Source organism: Protopterus annectens, chromosome 7.part0, assembly GCF_019279795.1.
Source record: "Protopterus annectens isolate FY-2018-M chromosome 7.part0, PAN1.0, whole genome shotgun sequence".
NCBI lineage: Eukaryota > Metazoa > Chordata > Ceratodontiformes > Protopteridae > Protopterus > Protopterus annectens.
In genome coordinates this window covers 228,128,403-228,153,197 of record NC_056739.1, presented here as the reverse complement: position 1 = coordinate 228,153,197, position 24,795 = coordinate 228,128,403, and positions in this window count along the sequence as shown.

Genomic DNA, 24,795 nt, shown 5'->3' with positions numbered 1-24,795 from the left:
CAGAGGTGAGTAGTAGTACCCAGGCTGACAGTGAGGCACTTCTGTCAAAAGATACCAGACTTCCTGTGGAAAGGGACCTGGGAAGGGTTACAAAGAGAAAGTTGAGCAGGCTCAGCTCTTAGACAATACATTACAAGGCCTGAGGGAGGTAGCTTGTGAGGCACCTGATTCTCAAGGGAAGGGGGGATCTGTATAGTGGGGCAAAGGGTTACTGTATAGAGAGTGGACCCATGAGGGAGGGCTAGAGGGTGAAAGAATACAGTAGTTGCTAGTTCCCAGAACCTACTATCTGGCACTTCTAATCACAGCCCATGATATTCCCTTAGCAGGTCATATGGGCATAAAACATACAAAGAGATGTATTATGCAGAACTTTTATTGGCTTGGGATTTCTAGAGATGTAACAGGGTACTGCAGGACCTGTAAGCAGTGCCAAAATGTAGGCAAGGCAGGAGACAAGGTCAAATCTCCTTTGATGCCTTTGCCTGTGACTGAAGAGCCATTTCAGAGGGTAGCTATGGATATTGTGGGGCTTCTGAGTACCCCAAGTTCCACAGAGAAAAAGTGGAACTAGTGATAGTAGATTTGCTACTAGGTACCCTGAAGTGGTGGCTCTGTCCTCCATTGAGGCGGAAAAGGTGGAACAAGCTTTGTTAGAGATTTTCAGCAGGGTATTTTCCCAAAAGAAATACTAACAGAGGTGCCAGCTTCATGTCAGAACTGCTGGCTTGTCTGTGGATGTACTGTGGGGTGAAGCACCTAAAGACCATCCCCTACTATCCCCAGACCAATGTTCTTGTTGAGAGGTCAAACTCTAAACTCAAGACAATGCTACGGGCATTTGCAGACCAGTTTAAGAGGGAGTGGGACAAATATTTGCCCCATCTGTTATTTGCTTACAGAGAGGTGCCCCAGGAATCCACATGTTTTTCACCCTTTGAGTTGCTGAAGAGGCATAGGGTGAGGGGACCTCTAGATTTGATTCAAGATGAGAGGTCTGGTGAGTGTGAATCCCACAAAGAGTGTGTTGTGGCACATGTCCTAAACCTCAGGACAAGGCTCAGGGAACTCATGGACATGGCCCAGGAGAACCTGCAGAAGCCCAACAGCAGAAAAAGTCTGGTATAACAGGAATGCTTGAGCTAGAGAATATGCTGCAGAGCAGCAGTTAATGGTTCTCATTCCAATCAGATGCAACAAGCTGCAGGCAGTCTGGGAGGGACCCTACAAGGTGTGAAGAAAGGTCAGTGTTGTTAACTATGTGGTGGAACTGCTAGGCAGGAGGCAGGGGAACATATTGTACCATGTTAACATGATGAAACCTTAGCATAATAGGGAGGTGATTGTGCTGAGTATTTGCAGTGGATTAGAGGAGGAGTCTGAGAGGGATCTGGTGACTGATCTCCTCAGTGAGGCTGGGACTGACACCTCAGTGGAAGGTATAGCAATGTCCCAGCAGCTATCCCCTACCCAGGTTCGAGACATTGGAGCAGTGTTACAGGAGTTTGGGGGCATGTTCACTGGAAACGAGGGTATACCCACTTGGTGTACACTATGTGGATACAGGACCCCAAAGGCCTATTAAGCAGGCTTCTTACAGGGTGCTTGAGAGAGTCAAACATACTCTGAGGTAGGAGATACAGGAAATGTTGAAACTAGATGTAATTCAGGAGTCTAGCAGTCCATGGGCCTCCCCAGTGGTGCTGATAGAGAAGAAGGATGGCAGCACCAGGTTCTGTGTGGAATACAGGAAATTAAGTAGTCACATGGAGTCAGATGCTTACCCCATGCTTAGGACAGATGAAACCATAGAGCAGCTGGGTGGGGCTAAGTATCTTACCCCTATTGATCTTACCAAGGGTAACTGGCAGTTGCCCTTGACTCCCAGTGCTAGAGAGAGGTCAGCCTTTGTGACTCATTTTGGTTTGTATGAGTTCACGAAGATGCCCTTTGGGATGAAAAATGCCCCAGTGACTTTCCAGAGGCTAGTAGATCATATCCTAGCAGGAGCAGGAGATTTTGCCCTTTATTACCTAGATGATATTGCTATCTACAGGCATTCTTGGCAAGAACACCTTCATCATGTCAGGATCTGTTTAGCCTGGGAACTGAAGTCAGCCAACAAAGAGTGATGTCATCCAAACCAACCCAGCAGTAGTGTTTATTATTAATTTATGAACTCTCTCAGAGAAAAGACTGTGCATTTTGTATCTTGTCTTGGACCTAGAAACATCACCTCATCATCATCTGCATTTGCCTTGCTAATAGTAAGTAACTAGATTACAGTAATTTATCTTAGATATGGATAAGAATACAGTAAAGAGTAGTTTAGATGTTTTCTGTATTTGTATGACTGTCCTGCAATGTTGTTTTAACATATTTCCTGTGATTCTGAACTCTGTAGTTGCTGTGTTGTTTGAGTATTGTCTTGTTCTTTTATTAGTTATTATTAAATATATTTAGACCTATCATTGTGGCTGATATTTGTGAGACATATTTAAGCTCTTAGTGTACTTGCATATGTATTTGGCGACACTGTATAGGCCACTCCAATACCCTTGCTCTTGGTCACACTTACCATGTGGATAATAGTAACATTACACAGTAGGACTGGCCTCCATTTGTAAGGGCCTTAAGTAGCTGATAAGAAGGAGTTGGTGGCAGTGATAACTACCTTATAGTCTGGGTAGAATGGGACATAACTAGTAAACCTGTGCCAGCCTTCCCCAGGAGTGTCTTTGTGTTTGTATATAAATCATATCTCTAACTGTGTGTGTGTGTGTGTGTGTGTGTGTGTGTGTGTGTGTGTGTGTGTGTGTGTGTGCGTGTGTGTCAGCTACTAGGGCAGGGACACGAAGCACTGGCTGGAAAGAGAGGGTGCTGTAGGTCTTGGCTTGACCCATTAGCTAAGATCTTAACCCTATAGCTGTGCCAGTGGGGAGTCTTATTGGGGATCTGGAGAAAGAGGGAGAAACCAGCCCCAAGACTGACTGTGATTTATGTGTGCTCTTTAGGGAAATTGCACTTTACTGTGTGTGTACTTGTCATCCTCCCATTGTGTACATCCCTCACTGTTGCCAGTTGTGAGGATTGAGGATCCTTTATTACTGGGCCAGTACAGGGGCATCACAGTAGGTAATGCAGGACTTATCCAAGGCTGTTGTGATTTCATTTTGATGGAGAAGCCAGTGTGAAGCAGCAAGGACAACTCTAAGTAAAGTTGCGATATCCATACACAAACATTATAGGAAAGATTGTGTCAGACTCACGTATCACAACATGCTTATGTATTTGAGAAATATTGTCAATAAAATCATCTCAAAAGAGGACTTAACAGAAAGTGATGGAGTGTGAAGTGTTTTACTGCTTTTAAAGCTTAGTAGAAAGAAATCAGACAGGAGTGAAATGTCCTTATGATGAACAAATGGCTCTGAACACTGTTTGATACCCTGCCATACTTTTACATGACAGGAACATGTAGAACAGCTTTGAAACTGTGACAATGTTTCAGGCACCATTCTTTGTTGGCCACTAATGTCTTCTAGTGCGAGACTACAGCTTAACAGCACTGAATAGTGCTTAACAAAACTCTGCTGAGGATCTTTCTTATGACAAAAGGATACATATAACAAAGTTTACTTTTTCCCCACATTCAGTATGTAATCAACACACTACATATACTACACGTAACTGTTTTACAATGATATAGATTAAAAAGGAAGTCTCTTACCTTTTTGTAAATAAATTATATTATGGAACTTATTGTTTGTTTGTCCGTTCAAAGTTAAGTGCAGAATTCTGGGACCCCTTATTGATATACGGGTCATGCATGTCCCTGCATGTTTGAAAACGCTTGCATAGTGCATCAGTTTCAGTGCATTTGCTGCCATTTTTTATTGTATTTTAACAAGACTTGTCCATGTCGGTAAAATTCAGTTTACAATAAATATGTGTGAATTAACAACTAATTGTTAATCTTTCAAAGTAGTAATAAGCTTTCATTTAATAATTAAGCATTATATCATAACCATGGCTGGTATATTTTAGCCAGTTGAGTCAATATGCAGTAATCAATGATATTCAGCTGTGGTTATAACTGCATTGTCCACACACACACACACACACACACACACACACACACACACACACACACACACACACACACACACACTGTGGAAGCAAAAGGTGGAGCATATAGTGTTCTCCAACAAAGGCTAACTTGTACGGTCACTAAACTATGGTCAGCATGAAAGCTCTCCATTGAGACAAGATGTTAGTTCAAAAAAAGGTTCTTAACATTTTAAGGAATTTAACATTATTAAAGAAATTCAGTTTTGTAATACTGCTTCTCACTGACTACTGTGTCTTGTCATACTTTAAGGGTGTACTCTACATACACATATTCATTAACATAACTAAACTTGTAGAGAACATCCAATCTAACGCATGTTGTGCAACTTTTTGTTTTTCATTTTAAGGACTTATTATTATTACAGAAGGTGTGTGCATGCAATATACTGTGTCTGTAGGGACATTCCATAGTTCATAAGTTCATAGATTCATAGATGTGTACTAAGCTAATGGTCCTGGGGCCTTTACAAACCTAAGACTCTAAAACAAAAGAAGGTTCCACAACGTTGTACCGGTATACTTTTTAATAAAAAACAAAGCTTTCAGACATAAGTCCTTCTTCAGTGTTAATAAAATTCTTGTCTAGATAACATATCCTTTATGTATAAAAACAATCATCACACGACACAGCCTACCAATCATAAATAAGGCTTAATCATGCCATTAAAAACAGCAGTTAATCAAATTTTGCACTGAAAGATCTTACATGAACATGTAACATCCTATTCAGTGACTATGAGAATGTTGCTAAATGGACTAGAAATATATTCACTTCATTCATTTACACATATTCTTAACAAATAGCTTAAAAATACATGTAAGTATATACGCATATATATGTATATACACACACACACACACACACACACACACACACATATATATATATATATATATATATATATATATATATATATATATATATATATATATATATATATATATATATATATATATATATATATATATATATATATATATATATATATATATATATATATATCCACATAAATATTAAATTCAAAAATCAAATACTCAATGGTGTGGACTAAATAACAAACATATTATATTACAAACATTATGTGAGATAAGTACATACATAAGGTTGAACAACAAAAGTAGTTCTCATAAGTGTGAATAATAATCCATTCTAATATATAGTATTGAGTACATCATATGAGAAGATGTATATAATGATATTAAATACATATACACTTTCATAAGTTATTTGATTTGTTGTTGCTTCTTTTTCAGAATGGGTTTAATGGTAACTTGCTTATTTAAACCAGGATATTTTTCAGCATGTAGTCGAGTAATCTATTCATACTCCCTATTATCTAACTTATTAACTAAGTCCCCACGTCTAATACTAGCAGTCAAATATCTAATACACAAAAAGAAAAATAGTGTGATGTATCTGTCTCTTCTATGTGTTGGGCTAGAGAATTCATAGCCACTGTCCTTCCAATTATTGATTTCTGTTCTGTTATCCTATCTCTCAACCTTCTAGTTGACTTACCAACATAGACACATGGGCATTTTTGACATAATGCTAAGTATACTATATTGTTGGTGTTACATGTAGCTGTACAATTTATTTCAAATCTCTTTCTATTGATGGGATGTATAAATTCAGTTGTAATTATATTAACACAACATGAATAATTATAGTACAGGTAGGTCCCTTTTTTATTGTATTTTACAGATTCTATTCTATTTAAATCATAATCTTTGTAACATAAACGTTTCTTTATACTGTTACAATTTCTATAGGTAAAATATGGCCTATCCGGAATCCATTTCCCATAACCTGGTAAAGCCTTTAATATGTACCAATTGTTCCTAATGAACTGTTCTATATTTTTACTTGTTCTACTATAGTTCATTAGATATCTAAAATTACTATCAGATCTAGATTGTGTAGATATAATAATATCTTGCTCAGAAAAATAGGGCCTTGCTCTTCCCTGTCTCATAGACAGGACTTCATTTTTGGCCATCTCTAAATCATCTGAACTATATCCCCTTTCCAGAAAGTCATTTGTCATATCTTGCATCTGTTTAAGACAGACTTCATCTTGAGTATTTAACCTGCTTACACGTAAATATTGTCCTTTAGATATACCTTTGAATACATGTTTAGCATGCATACTAGTTTTTGTAAATATTTATTAGCTTGTATATCTTTCTTACATATACTGGTGTCTAATCCAGTTGCCTTTTTTGATATGGTAACATCCAAACTACTTATTTCTGAATAATTAATTTCAAATTTTAAGAAATCGTTTACGTTATTCAAATAAGAATGAACATTTATTAATTCATCAGTTGTACCATGCCATGCTAGAAAAATATCATCTACAAAACATTTGTAGAATAATATTTTGTATGCATCTCTGTTAGACTGGCCAAACACATTTGCTTCTTCACATTTACTTAAAGTTAAATTTGCATAAGTATTAGCAATTGCTGTTCCCATAGCTATACCGGATGTTTGTTGGTTTAACTGTTTATTAAATACAAATACATTGTTCTGTAGAACTAAATCAAGAAGCTCACATATTGTTTCTATACATCTAGCTGAAAGATGTCCATCTCCCAGAAGTATTTTTTTATTCTCTCTATTCCATAATAATTTGGAATCACAGTAAAGAGGGGTTTTATATCCAGTGTCACTAATAAAAAATATTTTTCTAAATTGTCATTATATCATTAATAGAACTGTGTGAGAAAATCTCCTGTATCTTTGATATAACAAGGGACATTAGTCAAGTAGCCTTTCAGATGTTTCTCAAGATATATAGATAAAGTCTCCATAGCCCATCCCTGACCTTATACGATGGGTCTCATAGTGGTTTATCCCTTTACTTATGTACCTTTGGGAGACCATATAAAATATGTATAGCAGGACAAGGAACAGTAAAGAAGTTGAATGTATCAATATCTATATCACCTAATAATTGTAGGTTGTATATAGCAAAATTAATTTTAGTAATAATTTCATTAATATCTTTATCTGTTATCAATTTAAATGTAACTCTATTCAAAACTATATTATCCATAGCCTCAATGTATTTTTTTGTATTCATAAGCACTATGCTGCCACATTTGTCAGCTTCTTTAATTATCAGATTCTTCTGATTCTGCAGGTGTTTGAGTGCTGCAGTTTCTTCTCTGGTTAAATTATAGTTTTTTTTTATAATGATTGAAATCATATATCTCCCTAATTTGCTTCTCACATATATCATTAAATACAGTGATTACTGGATCAATACAGGGTATGAACGTACTACTTCTCTTACATTCATTAGTTATACTTGAACCCAGATATTTATAAATATTTTTCAAATTTCAGTTACGTGTGAACAACTTTAAATCAGTCATTGCATTTACCACATTGTCTGTAAACATAGGAATACATTTAGACCTTTTGAAAGCAAAGAAAATTCAGTTTCATTAATCAGATAAATTTATCACAAAATTTCTTCTTATTAAATCAGTGGGTAAATGTATAAAGTCATTTTGTGTAACATTATTCTTCAAAGATACTCTTGCATTTCTATTTTATGTGTATTGTTCAGAAGAGCCACCTGTAGTAATATCATTTATTAATCCTGTGCTATTTATCACATCACATGAATTAATCATAGCATAATTGTTCTCATTTCTAAATGATTGACTTGTAACATATGCACTAAACTCATTCTGCTCACCTCCAAAGGCTACAGTATTATTCACAACTGGGTCAGACAAACTAGATACAGCAATATTATTTTCAGTAGATTGATTGGTGCTTTTCTGTTATTGGGTGAACACTTTAAATGTGGTTGCGGAGCTCCGAATCCAATGTCAAACCACGTCTTTTTTATGTTAATCTTATCAGGTGTGTTACAGCTTCTTTTTTTAAATATTATCCATTAAATTATTTTACACATACCTCTTAAGATTAACATCAAAAAGACACGGTTTGACAATGGATTTGGAGGTCAGCAACCACATTTAAAGTGTTTGGCTGATAACAGAGTAGTACAAAATAAAAACAAATCAATTTCTCCATAATATGCATACTATAACATGTATTTATCCATAATATGCATAATATGCACACTATTAAACATATTCTTCATAAAGTCCTAATCCAAATCTGTAATTAAACTTAGTTGGCATCTTGCAGCTACAAAGATGCAATCAGAATCACGGAACAGCTGTTCGGCACTAAGCAGTTTTTTAAAGCATCAGGTGCTGATTTAGCTAGGTTTCACTGACAACAGAAATAACCATTGCTAGTATGTACAAATATATTATCTTCCAAGGGCAAGCATATTATGACTATTGAAAAAAAAAGGCAGGTTTTCCAAATTTTACGTATTTTTATTTTTTACTTTCTGTCTTTGTAACTTATCAGGGCAGCACTTTCAACGTGATCGTTCAACCATAATCTACTACCTTAACACGTCTATTAACAAGATGTGTGTAAAAATTAAAAATAACTTCTATTTTTTAAAATGTATTATTAAAACAAATAATATTTACAGATATGTGGTTAACAGACATGTGAAGCAACTGGATTACAGCTGAACAATCGTATTGAAAGTATTGCCCCGCTAATGGAAAAGTACAGATTGATTTAACATATCTGCATTTATAAATCGTGTATATTATGTGACAAGAGATTCACTTTCATTGCATCTGTTTATATTATTATGAATGGAATTTATATTACTACATGCCCCTTCATTAAAACTATATTCATTCTCATCATCAAAAAACATTTTTTCCTTCAACATTTTTTCTGGCATGTTTACAGTCATTGCTACCTTCCGTGCACCATCAGACCCTGTACTACAAACAGAATCAAGTGACTCTGTCATATTTACTTGCTCATGTATTGAATCCATGCATGAATTACTTATTCCAGAATTATTAAATATACACACATTCATTAGTGTACCTTGTTCAGCCATATTTTCAAGTTCTAATAGTGTATATTCTAAAACACAAGTTCCTTTGTTGTAACTATAAAGTCCAACAATGGATTATCTCTCACTAGCAAATTCTGAAGAGCTTTAGGAACATCTTTAGATGAGGTTATAGGCGGTGACATCTTGAAAATGAAAGACCAATGCTCAGAGGTTCACAAAAATAAATGAACAAGCAAAAAGTCCCAAAGTGAACCAATGATAAAGTGGAACCAACAACAAAAGCATAAAACCCCAAAACAAAAGAAGGTTCCACAATATTGTACTGAAGGAACTACAAAGGATATGATGCACACAATGTCTGAGAAGAAAGAGGAAAATTAATTTCTGTCTCAGTTAAAAACCCTGGAAAATAAGGTAAAAACTTTTAAAAAACTGCAATGGCAGAGGTTTAGTTTTAATATGTATTTGGAACTAGACATAGTTCCACAAGGGCTTCGTGTTCTAAATATGCCCTCTTATGGAAACCTGTATCCAGACCTTCTCAAAAAAATGGCAGGAACTGAATATTAACCTTAGCTAAAACTACATGCAATTAATGAATGACTTTTTTCTGCCTAAAGAGGATGAATTATGTAAGGAAAATGAAGGAATGGAAAGGAATATTTCTAGCTTTATTTTGTTTCAACAACATTTGAGTTTATATGATAAAATGCTGGAAAGACTAACTGCCTTGCACAATCAGCTTGAAGGCACTAAGCGTAAAACAATATATAAAGACATATCAGATTTTAATAACAACCGGATCTTTTCCTGGCTGAAATGCAATATGGTGAACAACACTCAAAATCATTTGAATTCAAATGTTCGTGGCTCTATGTATGAGCTAGATACATTTTCCACTGAAAAAAGTCAATCTTCCATTTTGGCCAGTACTGTTGCAGTAAACCAGAGTGAAAATTTTCCTGACCAAGTAGAAGAAGAAGCGGAGGTTACAAATGAGTCTTCGGCATCATTACCTCTGGCTGAACGTATAGTACGGAGGAAGGAGAGAACTGACCAATGTTTTCTTATACCCAATAACAATGAAAACCACAAGGTAGGGCAGAATCCTACTGTTTTAGAGGGGAACCAACATTCTTCCATCAAACTACAAGAGTAAGTAGTACAAAAGGATCGCAATGGCTCCAGACCTCGCTCACAGTCCAGGGGAAGACAGTGGCAAGGTCCAACTACTCACAGCAGGCGAAACAAATAACAACAGAGACTGGTGAGATTGATATCAACCAACATTTTTGAAATGGACTGTTTCAATGACTTTGCTCTTTCTAAATGTGCACAATCTGTTGATTCTTTTGATGTTGAACTTGATGAATTATGTATTAATTCAGTATGTGAGCAGAATATTGCTGTAGAGTTGTTTGCTACTGTTCATAATTAAAGTTCTGATGTACGTAAGGTACAAATGGCTACAAACGGGCTAATAGAAAATATAGGTTTAAAAGATGGTAGATGTGCACAACCTGCTGTTCCTTTTGGCATTCAACCTAATGAACCATGTGCAAACTCAATATGTGAGCATAATACCACTATAGAGTTGCTTGACACTGTTCATAATGAAAGTTTTGTTGTACGTAAAGTACAGTTACAAATGTTTTAGCAGAAAATATAGGTTTAAAAGATGATAATGAATGCAATATTGAAAATTCAAACCTTAATGAAATGGAGTGGAGTTCGACAAACATTATTAGAAATAGTATAGAAGAAAATAAAGAAAGTGGACTTAGTGAACCTTTCATTTTAGAACTTTCACTATTAGAGCTTGAAAATATGGCTGAATGTGGTATACTAATGAATGTGTGTATATTTAATAATTCTGGTATAAGCAATTCATGCATAGATTCAATACATGAGCAAGTAAATATGACAGAGTCACTTGATTCTGTTTGTAGTACAGGGTCTGATGCAGCATGGAAGGTAGTAATGGCCATAAACATGCCAGAAAAAATGTTGAAAGAAAAAACGTTTTTTGATGATGAGAACGGATGTAGTTTTAATGAAGGGGCATGTAGTAATATAAATTCCATTCATAATAATATAAACAGATGCAATGAAAATGAATCTCTTGTCACACAATATACATGATTTATAAATGTAGATATGTTAAATCAAGCTAATGAAAAATAATATTGCTGTATCTAGTTTGTCTGACCCAGTTGTGGATAATACTGTAGCCTTTGGAGGTGAGCAGAATGAGCTTAGTGCACACGTTACAAGTCAATCATTTAGAAATGAGAACAATTATGCTATGAATAATTCATTTGATGTGTTAAATAGCACAGGATTAATAAATGGTATTACTACAGGTGGCTCTTTTGAACAATACACATTGTATAGAAATGCAAGAGTATCTTTGAAGAATAATGTTATACAAAATGACTTTACACATTTACCCACTGATTCAATAAGAAGAAATTTTGTGATAAATTTATCGATTACTGGTTAAATGAAACTGAATTTTCTTTGCTTTCAAAGGGTCTAAAACATATTCCTATGTGTACAGACAATGTGGTAAATGCAATGACTGATTTAAAGTTGTTCACACGCAATTTAAATTTGAAAAATATTTATAAAGATCTGGGTTCCAGTATAACTAATGAATGTAAGAGAAGTAGTATGGCCAAACCCTGTAGTGATCCAGTAATCACTGTATTTAATGATATATGTGAGAAACAAATTAGGGATATATATGATTTCAATCATTATAAAAAAAACATATAATTTAACAAGAGAAAAAACTGCAGCACTCAAACACTTGCAGAATCAGAAGAATCTGATAATTAAAGAAGCTGAGAAATGTGGCAGTATAGTGCTTATGAATACAAAAAAATTACCTTGAGGCTATGGATGATCTAGTTTCGGACAGAGTTACATTTAAATTGAAAACAGATAAAAATATTAATGAAATTATTACTAAAATTAAATTTGCTATATACGACCTACAGTTATTAGGTGACCTAGATAGTGATACATTCAACTTCTTTACTGTTCCGTATCCTACTATACCTATTTTATATGGTCTCCCAAAGGTACATAAGTCAAGGGATAAACAATCTCTGAGACACATCATATCAGGTTGAGGATGGGCTATGGTGCCTTTATCTGTATATCTTGAGAAACATCTGAAAGGCTACTTGACTAATGTCCCTAGTTATATCAAAGATACAGGAGATTTTCTCACACGGTTCTATAAATGGCATAACGAAAATTTAGAAAAATATTTTTTATTAGTGATACTGGATATAAAGTCCCATTTTACTGTGATTCCAAATGCTTTTGGAATAGAGAGAATAAGAGAAATACTTCTGGGAGATGGACATCTTTCAGCTAGATGTATAGAAACAATATGGGAGCTTCTTGATTTATTTCTGGTACAACGATCTTAGTGACCACCTTATCACTTTCATCATAAAACATAAATCGACGTGTACAAACCTTCCCATATATAGACTAGTTAGAAACAAGAAGAAATTTGTCCTAGGACAATTCCTAGCAGAACTTAAATCCTGTAACTGGTCCATGCTAAAATCACTTCCCATAGATGAGAGTGTTACATACTTTAATGACACATTCCTAAATATACTGGACTCTCATGCACCTAATCGACTCATCAGAGCCAAAGTCCGGATTGCACCTTGGCTAACCAAAGAAACCAAATCAAAAATTAAGCTCAGAGACTAGGTCTGGGAAAAGTGGTGTACCACCAAAGCACCCCTAGATCGCATCAAATTTCAGCAGCTCAGAAACTCTACAAAAACAGATATTACCCGGGATAAAAAGAATTATTTCTGTCATCTCCAGGATAAACACCAAAATAACCCAAAGAAGTTTTGGGCAGGTTTTAATAACCTCCTTTATTCTGGGAAATCAACTACCCCTACCCCTGAAAAACTTATTGGTAAAGATCCTGAAGAAATAGCTAATACGTTTAACTCTTTTTTCACTGAGACCATTCAGGCACTAGCCAGTCAGTTACCTACTTCTCCCTCCTCCTTAACCAGTGCCACTGGCAAATCTCTACCTGCCTTTAATCTTCAACCAATATCCATCTCCTATATCAGAACCCTATTAAAGAAACTCAAACCATCCACTCTATCGGCTGATCGTCTCCCAGCTGAATACCTACAAATAGCATCTGATGTTATAGCCTATCCCATCTGAATCTTGATTAATAGAACTATAACAGAGGCCACCATCCCCTCAATTTGGAAAATATCATACGTTATCCCACTTCACAAGGGAGGCTCCTCTACGGAAACATTGAACTATAGACCTAAAGCAATATTGTCTCCAATAGCAAAAATTATGGAAAGGTGTGCTCACAAGCAACTCCTACACTATCTCACCCTAAACAATCTTCTGTCTAAAACTCAACATGGTTTTTGCCCCCATCATAGTACAACCACTGCCCTCCTTTCCTTTGTTGATTCGGTAAATAGCGACCGTAACAACAAATTAATAACTTCTGCTCTCTTTCTTGACTTGTCAAAAGCCTTTGACATGGTTAATCACCAACTATTGCTCCACACCCTTGAAACCCTTCACCTCGATAACTTAGCCCTACGCTGGTTTAATGCTTACCTTTCTGGTAGACAACAAGCAGTCCAGTGGCAAAGCAAGCTATCTCACTTGCTACCTAACACCATAGGAGTTCCTCAAGGCTCTATACTTGGTCTCCTTCTTTTCTCTGTATTCATAAATGATCTCCATTCAGTCATCCCCAAAGCCACCTGCATTCAATATGCAGATGACTCCACCCTGATTTGTTCTGATGTCTCTCTCCATAATCTCCAAGTAGTCACCCAACACTGTTTTGCTGCTGTTGAAAAATGGTTCTCTGAATGGAAACTCATCCTAAATCCCATAAAAACTAAGCTACTACTAATCTTACACATTCTAATAATAGGACCTTTCACGTTCAATCCATCAATGGCACCATCATTGAGCCTGTCACCAACACCAAACTACTAGGTGTTGCTATTGATCACAAGCTAAAATTTGATATTCACATTAGTCAAACCATTAAGACAGTAAACAAGAAACTTAGTTCCATGTACAGAATTAAGAACTTTCTAACTCCTTATACTAAACTAACCATAGCCACCTTCTCTCCACCCTATTGTATGCCTCCTGCTATCCTTCCTAAATAAAAATGAGCTCAACATACTCTCAGTTGCTTATAACCATATCGCGAAATTTGTCACCGGAGCACCTCATCACTGCCTTAACCTAAAGAAACTTGACTGGTTTGAATTACCCAACCTTCTCAAACTTAACCAACTTACTGAAGCATTTAAAATAATTAAGGAACCAGAAAACAAACCCTCACTGAACAAACTCTTGACCCCCCCTACTCCAATCTCAACTGCCTCCGATCTTCAAATAGTGTCCTGGTACAAACTATGAAATCTAATAATTCAGGAGGTGATGCTCTCTATGCCAATTCTATTGGAAAGCTTTGGAATTCCCTTCCTAATAACCTAAGACTAACCACTTCACTCAGCCATTTTAAAATTAGTCTCAAATCATTCCTTAAGGCACACTGGCTATGTCCTTGTGACAATCCTGACTAATCCCATAGTCGTTTACCACCCACATGCTATTATCTAAAGGTCTCTTCCCCCCACGCTTCTCTAGATCCCTTCAAACGTATCTCCTCTAAATCACCAAGCCCTTCTCTCTGTATGTTTAGTTCCTCTTAGACTGCCCTCTCCGTATATTCCTAGAGTCGACCTGTGAAAGAATTTTCATCCTTCTCCTCTGAGATTAAAATCTTAATCCTCTTTACTGCTTAACGTATCTGCATTTCTGGGCACTTACACATCATGTACTTGTGAATTTAATAGAATGTAATTTTTGAGTCTCTCTGTATTTTGTATACTAAGAATTTAGCTGGATATAAGTCTATGTATTGTTTTTTAAATGTGGAGCTTTTCTCCCTGGGTCTCTGCTGAAAACGGATATGTATCCAGTCAGACTAACCCGGTAAACAAATGTAAAATAAATAAATAAATAAAAATAATAAAATAATTTCTACAGAACAATGTATTTGTATTTAATAAACAGTTATACCAACAAACCTCTGGTATAGCTATGGGAACAGCAATTGTCAATACTTATGCAAATTTAACTTTAAGTAAATGTGAAGAAGCAAATGTGTTTGGCCAGTGTAACAGAGATGCATGCAAAATATTATTCTACAAACGTTTTGTAGATAATATTTTTCTAGCATGGCATGGTACAACTGATGAATTAATAAATGTTCATTCTTATTTGAATAACGTAAATGATTTCTTAAAATTTGAAATTAATTATTAAGAAATAAGTATTAATTTGTTGGATGTTACCATATCAAAAAAAGCAACTGGATTAGACACCAGTATATATAAGAAAGATATGCAAGCTAGTAAATATTTACACAAAACTAGTATGCATGCTAAACATGTATTCAAAGGTATACCTAAAGGGCAATACTTATGTGTAAGCAGGTTAAATACTCAAGATGAGGTCTGTCTTAAACAGATGCAAGATATGACAAATGACTTTCTGGAAAGGGGATATAGGTCAGATGATTTGGAGATGGTCAAAAAGGAAGTCCTGTCTATGAGACAGGGAAAAGCAAGGCCCTATTTTTCTGAGCAAGATATTATTATATCTACACAATCTAGATCTGATAGTAACTTAAGATATCTAATGACCTGTAGTAGAACAAGTAAAAATATAGAACAGGTCATTAAGAACAATTGGTACATATTGAAGGCTTTATCAGGTTATGGGGAATGGATTAAATATAGACCATATTTTGCCTATAGAATTTGTAACAGTATAAAGAAACGTTTATGTTACAAAGATTTTGATTTAAATAGAATATAATCTGTAAAATACAATAAAAAAGGGACCTGCCCATGCTATAACTGTGCATGTTGTGTTAATATAATTACAACTGAATTTATACATCCCATCAATAGAGATTTGAAATACATTGTACAGCTACATGTAACACCAACAATATAGTATACTTAGCATTATGTCAAAAATGCCCATGTGTCTATGTTGGTAAGTCAGCTAGAAGGTTGAGAGATAGGATAACAGAACATAAATCAGAAATTAGAAGGAAAGCGACTATGAATTCTCTAACTCAGCACATAGAAGAGACAGATGCATCACACTATTTTTCTTTTTGTGTATTAGATATTTGACTGCTAGTATTAGACGTGGGGACTTAGTTAATAAGTTGGATAATAGGGAATATGAATGGATTACTGGACTACATGCTGAAAAATATCCTGGTTTAAATAAGCAAGTTACCATTAAACCCATTCTGAAAAAGAAGCAGCAACAAATCAAATAACTTAAGAATGTGTACATTCATGTATTTAATATCATTATATACATCTTCTCATATGATGTTTGTAGTTCACAGATCAGTACTAGGCTAGTTACCCTTGCAAGCCTTTTTAAGTAAAGCCAATTATCCCTTGTGAGACTCAAACCCTGCACTTTGTGTTTGTAAGGCAAACACCTAAACCACTAGGCCACCTTCCCCATTGATGTACTCAATACTATATATTAGAATGGATTATTATTCACACTTATGAGAACTACTATTGTACTTAGCTCACATAATGTTTGTAATATACAAAATGTTTGTTATTTAGTCAACACCATTGAAAATTTGATTTTACAATTTAATGTTTATGTGGATATATATGTGTGTGTGTGTGTGTATATATATATATATATATATATATATATATATATATATATATATATATATATATATATATACATACATATATATATATATATATATATATATATATATATATATATATATATATATATATATCTATACACATGTATATGTGTATATCCTTACATACATTCTTAGGCTATTTGTTAAGAATATGTGTAAATGAATGAAGTGAATATATTTCTAGTCCATTTAGCAATATTCTCATAGTCACTGAATAGGATATTACATTTTGATTAACTGCTGTTTTTAATGGCTTGATTAAGCCTTATTTATGCTAGGCAGGCTGTGTCATGTGATGATTTTTTTTATGTATAAAGGATATGTTATCTAGACAAGAATTTTATTAACACTGAAGAAGGACTTATGTCTGAAAGCTTTGTTTTTTATTAAAAGTATATTGGTACAACGTTGTGGAACCTTCTTTTGTTTTGGAGTCTTATGGTTTTGTTGTTGGTTCCACTTTAACATTGGTTCACTTTGTGACTTTTTGCCTTTACAAGCCTAGCCATATGATTACACTGACATAGTGCCACCCGACCTGAGTTCCCATTGCCTCTGTCAAGTAGAGCCACTGGAGTTATCCCCGGGGTGAATTTTCTGTTTCCCATCCACTCAAGATTTATCTTGAAGAGGGTCAGAGAGGTGCTCTGCTTGACATGCATGGGAAGTCTATTCCATATTATGGGCAGTCACTGGGAGATGCACCTGTCCCTCCAGTATGTTCTGTTAATTAATCCAAAAAAAAATATATATAGATATGTTGATACTCTTATTACCTGTGTTTTTAGCTGTCTCTGCATGTTTAATTACATAAACTGTACTATGTTTAACCCCATCAAATGTATATGTATATCCTCACCTTTGTGTAATCTGTATGTGAAGCTTTTTCTCAATGTTTAACCCCATGTAATGTATATGTATATCCTCATCTTTGTTTAATCTGTATGTGGAGCTTTTCTCCCCAGGACTCCATTGAAAATGGGTTCTTCGAGCCCAGTGGACTATCCTGGTTAAACAAATGCAAATAAATAAATAAATAAATTGTGGTAATGAGGCTGAGGTCTCTGGAGCATGCTTTTCAGAGAGATTGGAATTTATTTAGATGTAGCTTTTCTAACAGAGCTGGTTCAGACATGACTTTGTAAATCAAGCAGAGATCGCCTCTAAGTAGGCGATATGAGACAGAGAATAGTTGGAGTTTTTTGAGTATGTCCATATAAGACAAGTGTTTAAGGCCTAAGATCCACTTTGTGAGGTACTTTTGCAGCCTCTCCAGTTCTTGCAGGTGTCTAGTGAGGTACATGCCAAATGGGACATTGCACTCGATGACTGGCCTAATGAGAGAAGAGTATATGGAGACAATGTCCTCTTTCTTCTTGGATGCAAAACCCTTAGTAATGAGATGTGTTACATAGAAGGACTTTCTGACCACAGTGGCAATGTGGTGATCAAAAGAGAGGTTGCTGTCAACCTGTGTTCCCAATTCTCTTATAACGCCTTCATTGTTCAGTGGACTACCATCAATGTGGTAATTCGTGGAAATGGGTTTTTTCCAAGGGGGAAGACAACACATTTTTCGGCATTGAGCTTAAGGTGATGGCTATGACATAAGTCATTGGTCTCAGTGAGACCATTCATTTTTAAAACCGAACTTAATATATCCTCAGTTCCCCATGACCCCCCTGAGAACACCAACACTGAACTCCTCATAATTAAGCTACAACTTAACCCTAATAAAGCCATCTATATTATCTGTACCTACCTTCCACCTGGTAATAACTCCACAAACATAGAAAGTATTCTTAGTTGGGCTTCAACCAACTACCCACAAGAAACTATAATACTTGGAGACTTCAACCTTGATTGGTTCTCTGTTAATTCAAACAACCCAGCGTCCTATATTAATCTCCATGGCTTTACCCAAACTATAAACACCCCCACTAGAACTAATAAACCTAACAATAAAGAAAGTTTACTTGATTGGATCCTTGTTAACAAACCCCAACTTAATTACCTAGCGGGTACCCTGCCTGATGATACGAGTGACCATAACTTAACCTATATCATAAGGCAAAAAAATATCACTATAAACACCCCTTCAGTCAGGACCGTGCGCAGTAATAAACATTTTAACCCCACTCTATTTAAAACTGAGCTAAATGCCTGTGACTGGAATCCACTAAAAACTCTTCCCCTTAATGAAGTGGTTCAATACTTTAATACCAAATTCTTAACAATCTTAGATAGCCATGCTCCAAAACGAACTATCAGAATAAAAGCTAAACCAGCCCCCTGGCTATCTAAAGAAACAAGACAGAAAATATTACTCAGAAACAAACTCTGGCTAAAATGGAGAACAAGTAAACTACCCTCAGATCATCAAACCTTTAGACACCTAAGAAACAATACCAAAAAAGCTATTCTTTCTGATAAAAAACACTACTATTGTAACCTCCAGCAATCTAATCACAACAATCCCCAAAAATTCTGGGCAACTTTGAACAAACTTCTTCACCCTAGACAAACTTCCACTCCCTCCCCCTTGGGATCAGACAAAATTTCTTCCCTCGAAACTGCCAATGCTTTCAACTCCTTTTTCACTGATACTATCAACTCACTAGCCTCTCACCTTTCTTCAGATAACTCTAATGTTCCTCAACTTGCCTCTTCTAGTCTACCAAGCTTTATAATACAGCCCATCTCTACCACCTTCATCCAAAAATGTATTCAAAAGCTTAAGCCATGTACCCCATCTGCTGACCAACTTCCATCTGAATTTCTTCAAAAAGCAGCCATAGAAATAGCCTATCCCATTTCTATTCTTATAAACAGAACCATTAAAGAAGGAATCATCCCTGATATCTGGAAAATCTCACATATTATACCCTTACATAAGGGAGGAAACTCTACAGAATATTCTAATTATAGACCCATTGCCCTCCTGTCTCCACTAGCAAAAATCATGGAAAAATGTATTCACCACCAACTAATGAATCACTTAACTAAACATAATATTCTATCTCACTGTCAACATGGTTTCAGACCTTTTCATAGTACTACTACTGCTCTCCTTTCCTTTACTGACTTCATTAACAAAAACCGCAATAATAATACCCTATCTTCAGCACTTTTCATTGACCTATCAAAAGCTTTTGACATGGTCAATCACCCTCTCCTCCTAAAAATCCTGGAATCACTTGCTCTTGAAACGAATGCCATCCAGTGGTTCACCTCCTACCTTTCTAACAGAAAACAAGCTGTCCTCTGGGAGAATAAACTCTCCTCTCTTCTCCCGATCTCACTCGGTGTACCACAAGGCTCAATTTTTGGACCCCTTCTTTTCTCCCGATTCATAAACGACTTACAAGTAGCTATTCCCCAAGCTATGTGCATACAATATGCAGATGACTCCACACTCATTTGCTCTGCAAAAACCATCCCAGAACTTCAAACTATTACTCAAAAGGTATTCCATACTGTTGAAGCATGGTTCTTAAAACGCTGCCTACTTCTTAATGCCAAAAAAACAAAACTCCTCCTTTTTAAGCCCACTACCAGACCCCCCCCCCCATTGGATTTCTCTATCTCTTCTATTAACAATACTCTAATATCACCTGACTCTTCTACCAAACTGCTAGGTGTGACAATTGACAACAATCTTACCTTTGATTATCACATAAATAACACTATTAAAACTGTACATAGAAAACTGGGCTCCCTCTATAGAATTAAAACATTCTTATCCCCAACAGCCAAAGCTACTTTGGCACACTCTCATCTCATTTCCACTCTTCTGTATGCTTCACCAATTTACACTAACCTGAAGAAAACTAATCTTTCTAAATTGACCACCACCTACAATAGTATAGCAAGATTTGTTACTGGTAATCAATTCAGAACTCACCACTCCCTGAACCTACAACAACTTCACTGGCTTGAATTACAAAACATGTTGCTTCTTTCCCAACTTCCCATTATCCAAAGAGCTTTTTATCTGCCAAACAACACTCCTTCATTTTCTAATCTCGTCACCCCTTATTCTAACCTGAACTCACTCCGCTCCTCGAGCAAACTCCTAGTTACTGCTACCAAATGCAATAACCTCGCAGGTGACTTCCTGTTCTCAAACTCCATTGGTAAACACTGGAACCTATTGCCCACTGAACTGACTTCTATTCTATCTCCTGTCCTTTTCAAACAAAAACTTAGAATTTACCTTACAAAACACTGGCTATGTCCCTGCCTTAACCCAGACTGAATCCATGTATTCAACTATTCCACTTCCCCTCCATCTCTGTGACTTCTGTTACCTTCTATTTTATTTCCTCACTACTTTATTACTTACCTCTCCACTATCCTTCTCCTCCCGATTATATAACTCAGATTACTGAGGGTTCATATAAATAACTAATCTTCTTTCATAGTTATCTTTAAAAGTCCTTTTCTCTTTCTTAAGATGTTAGATAATGCTAAACAAGTTATGCTTGTTTTTTTTTGACAAAAATGTTGAGTACATTTGTTGTACAACTGTTAATTCTGAATACAATAAGTTTGTTTTTTTATTATATTATCCTTATACTGTATATTTTTATGCTGCTCTTTAATGCATCTTATGTAATTGTTACTATGTGTATGTGGAGCTTTTCTCCCCGGGCCTCTGCTGAAAATGGAAATATATCCAGTTAGACTAGCCCGGTTAACAAATGTAAAATAAATAAATAAAATAAAAAATTCTGTAGGATGTCAACATCACTTGGGGAGCTAATAATAGTTCCCAACTTGCAATCATCCACAAACTTTGTCAGCCAGAGTCCCTTCATGTTGTCCTGGACTTCAGAGAAGTAGATACCAGACAGAAGAGGACTCAGGACTGAACCCTTTGGGACTCCACTCGTGACTACTCGGCAGTCTGACTTGGAGTCAGCTACTTTCACACTGTGGGTTCTATCTGTGAGCCAATTTGCAACCCACCTAGTGATATAAGGGTTGATGCCTAGTTTAGTGAGTTTTTCTATGATTCCTGAGTGGGGAATGGTATCAAAAGCCTTGGCCAGATCAAGGTAGGCTGTATGAACCATGTTACCTTCATAAACAGCTCTGGTGATTGACTCCAAGAAGTCGACAAAGTTGAGCAAGCATGATTTACCCTTCACAAAACCAAACTGTGTAGGATCCAGAGTTTGGAGATTCCCTATATCCATGTTTATTAGGTCCATGATGATGCATTCCATAGCTTTGCATATCAGGCTCTTCAGGCTAATGGTGCAATAGTTCCCTGGGTCTGTAGTCCCTCCTCCTTTGTGGAGAGGGATGACTGTAGCCATGCGCCATTCAGTAGGGGCAAAGTCTGAGGTGAGGCTGTGACTGAACAGGGCATAGAGGTGAGGTGCCAGTTCATTCTGTAATTCATGTAGAACACAGCCAGGGATATTGTCAGGTCCCGTAGAAGCTGTATTCTTGGCCTTGGACAGTGCTGTTTTAACCTGTGCAGCAGTAATACTGGTGCCTTGCAATCTACTGGTATTGTGATTGGTCCTTTGGGGGGGGAGAGTAAAGTTGGCACCAAATCTGTCAGCCAGTAAATGAGCAATATCTGTTGGCTCGGTATAGGAGGTACCATTGTGCAGTAGCTCACAGCAAATCTGGGTATTGCCATGTAGATTCTTTACATAGCTATAGAAGGCCTTGTGGATTTTTATTAATATCTGCTGCAATTCTATTTTCATAGCTAGCTTTAGAGGATTTGATGAGGGATCTCACCTTTTTGATGAGGATGATAAGGGAGTTTTCCCAGCCTTGGGACTTCACCTTATTCCGTATCAGTTTCCTCCTTCTGTGTAGAGTATTTTTTTGACAGGGGACCACCAGATTGCCTTCCTTTTTTGGAGGAGAGCATCTTGGTTCTATTGGGTATGGCAAGATTCATGCATTTGTGTATGTGTTCGTACAGTGCATTGGTGTATGATTCGGCAATCATACAACTATTCTCCAGTTGCATGGGTGCCATGAAGTTAGCAACCTCTGTTTTTAGGAGCCCAAAGTTAGCTTTGGAGAAGTTTTTCATGGTTGTTACCTTTGTGGGGGTTGTGTGTGTTTCCAAGGTGATTAGTTTGTCATCATATCTAACCAGGGAGGAGCTGACTATTTGTGTATAACAACGGTCACCCATGTTAGTAATGATGAGGCCAAGGATGTTGCTACCTCTAGTGGGGATAAGAATGAACTGGTCCAGAGCATTTGAATTAATGAACTTCAGGAAATGTTGGGCAAGTGTATTGGTACATGAGTATTTTTCCCAGGTAATGGAAGGGTAGTTGAAGTCGCCTAGTAAGCAAGTGCTAGGTTGGACCCTAATGTTCTCCAGGGTGCTTAGGAATGTGGAGTGTGAGTCTTGGGACATAGGTTTATAGCTTCATAGGTAGGTACTAGTCTATTGACCCTAGGGCCTATATAAGCCTAGCCAAAAGGTACCCTGTCTGTCTTACCCTATGTTAGCTGCACCTGAAGTATCTCTGATGCATTATGTTTGGCTACCAGTCTGGAGGTGTGTGCATCCTTTATGAATATGGAAACACCACCACCTTTGGAGCTTTGGTCCAAGTTCTGGGGTTGAGAGGTGTGGAATGTGTTATAGTCTAGTAGTGCAGGGGTGCTTTCTGCTGCCTTGAACCAGTTCTCTGTTACAGCACAAATGTCGATGTTCTCCATTTTAAAGAGTGGTTTGAGTGAGTGCATTTTGAGATTTAGTCTTCTAACGTTGAGCAGCATAACCCTCAGATTGCATTTGTTCGTAGTTGTTATGGTGGTAGTTTGGTCTTTGGAACACCACCTAAAAAAAGCACTATGGGGCTGACAAGAGCCTTGGCCAGTATCCGGAAGTCCACGTGTGACAGATGCAGACCATCTCTGGCAAAGCATTGAGGTCTGTTAATCATGTAATCCCAGGCAAACATATACTGGATCCCCTTAGAATGACACCAGAAACTTAGCCAATTGTTGAAATCAATCATTTTCTAATTGTACTGTGGTATCATTCTGGGTGATGGTAGGATGCTAGGGCTAGGGTCATACCCGCCTGGGCTACATAATCTGAGAGCTCCTCCATGTCTCTTTTCATGTAAGCCAGGGAGGTACATCTAAGATCATTCACATCCACATGTACAATGACAAAGTCATATTTGTACCTGTTGTTGAGAGACCTGAGTGCATGCATTATGTGATGGATCCTGGCACCTGACAGACAGGTGACTGTAACTTTCTCTTTAATCAACCTAGTGAGTGGGACATCAGTGTGTCTCACTATTGAGTCACCTATGACTAGTGTGTTGGGCTTGCTGTTTTGCCTTTGGGGCTTTGGTTGAGTGGCACACTGTTTAGGAGAGTTATGTGTCTTGTGATTAGTGTTGTGTTGTGGTGGTTGAGTGCGTTTCTGTCTTGGAGGTCTCTGCTTCTTGGGTAGATTTTCATTGAGAGCCTCCGTGAAGATGGGTGTGTGGTTTGTGTTTTTCTGTGAAGGCAGTGCTGGTGTGTGTTCTGGAAGGGTATGTGTTCCATGTGGTGTGGTGCAAGTGTTGACCTTTTCCTATTGACCAGCTATTCCAGTCTTGGCTGGAGAGTGTGTTGCTTCCAATTTTGATATATAAGTGCATCTCTCGCAAGTCTGAGTGTTGGGGGGTAAGAGGAGAGGGTTGTTGGTGTACATGAGACAGTTGCTGCATTGCCTCAGGATGCCCAAGTTCACCAGGTTAACAGGAGAAAGCATAGGGAACTGACATTTAGACATGCCTGGAGGAGTGGGCATTGATAATAAGTATGGGATCTGTTTCCTTGTATAATGTTTATTGCTGGTTGCACTTTTGTGTGCTACATTAATTGCTACAAGAAGTCTGGTAAAGTGCTAGACTAATAAGCTAGTATAAGTACAGAAGA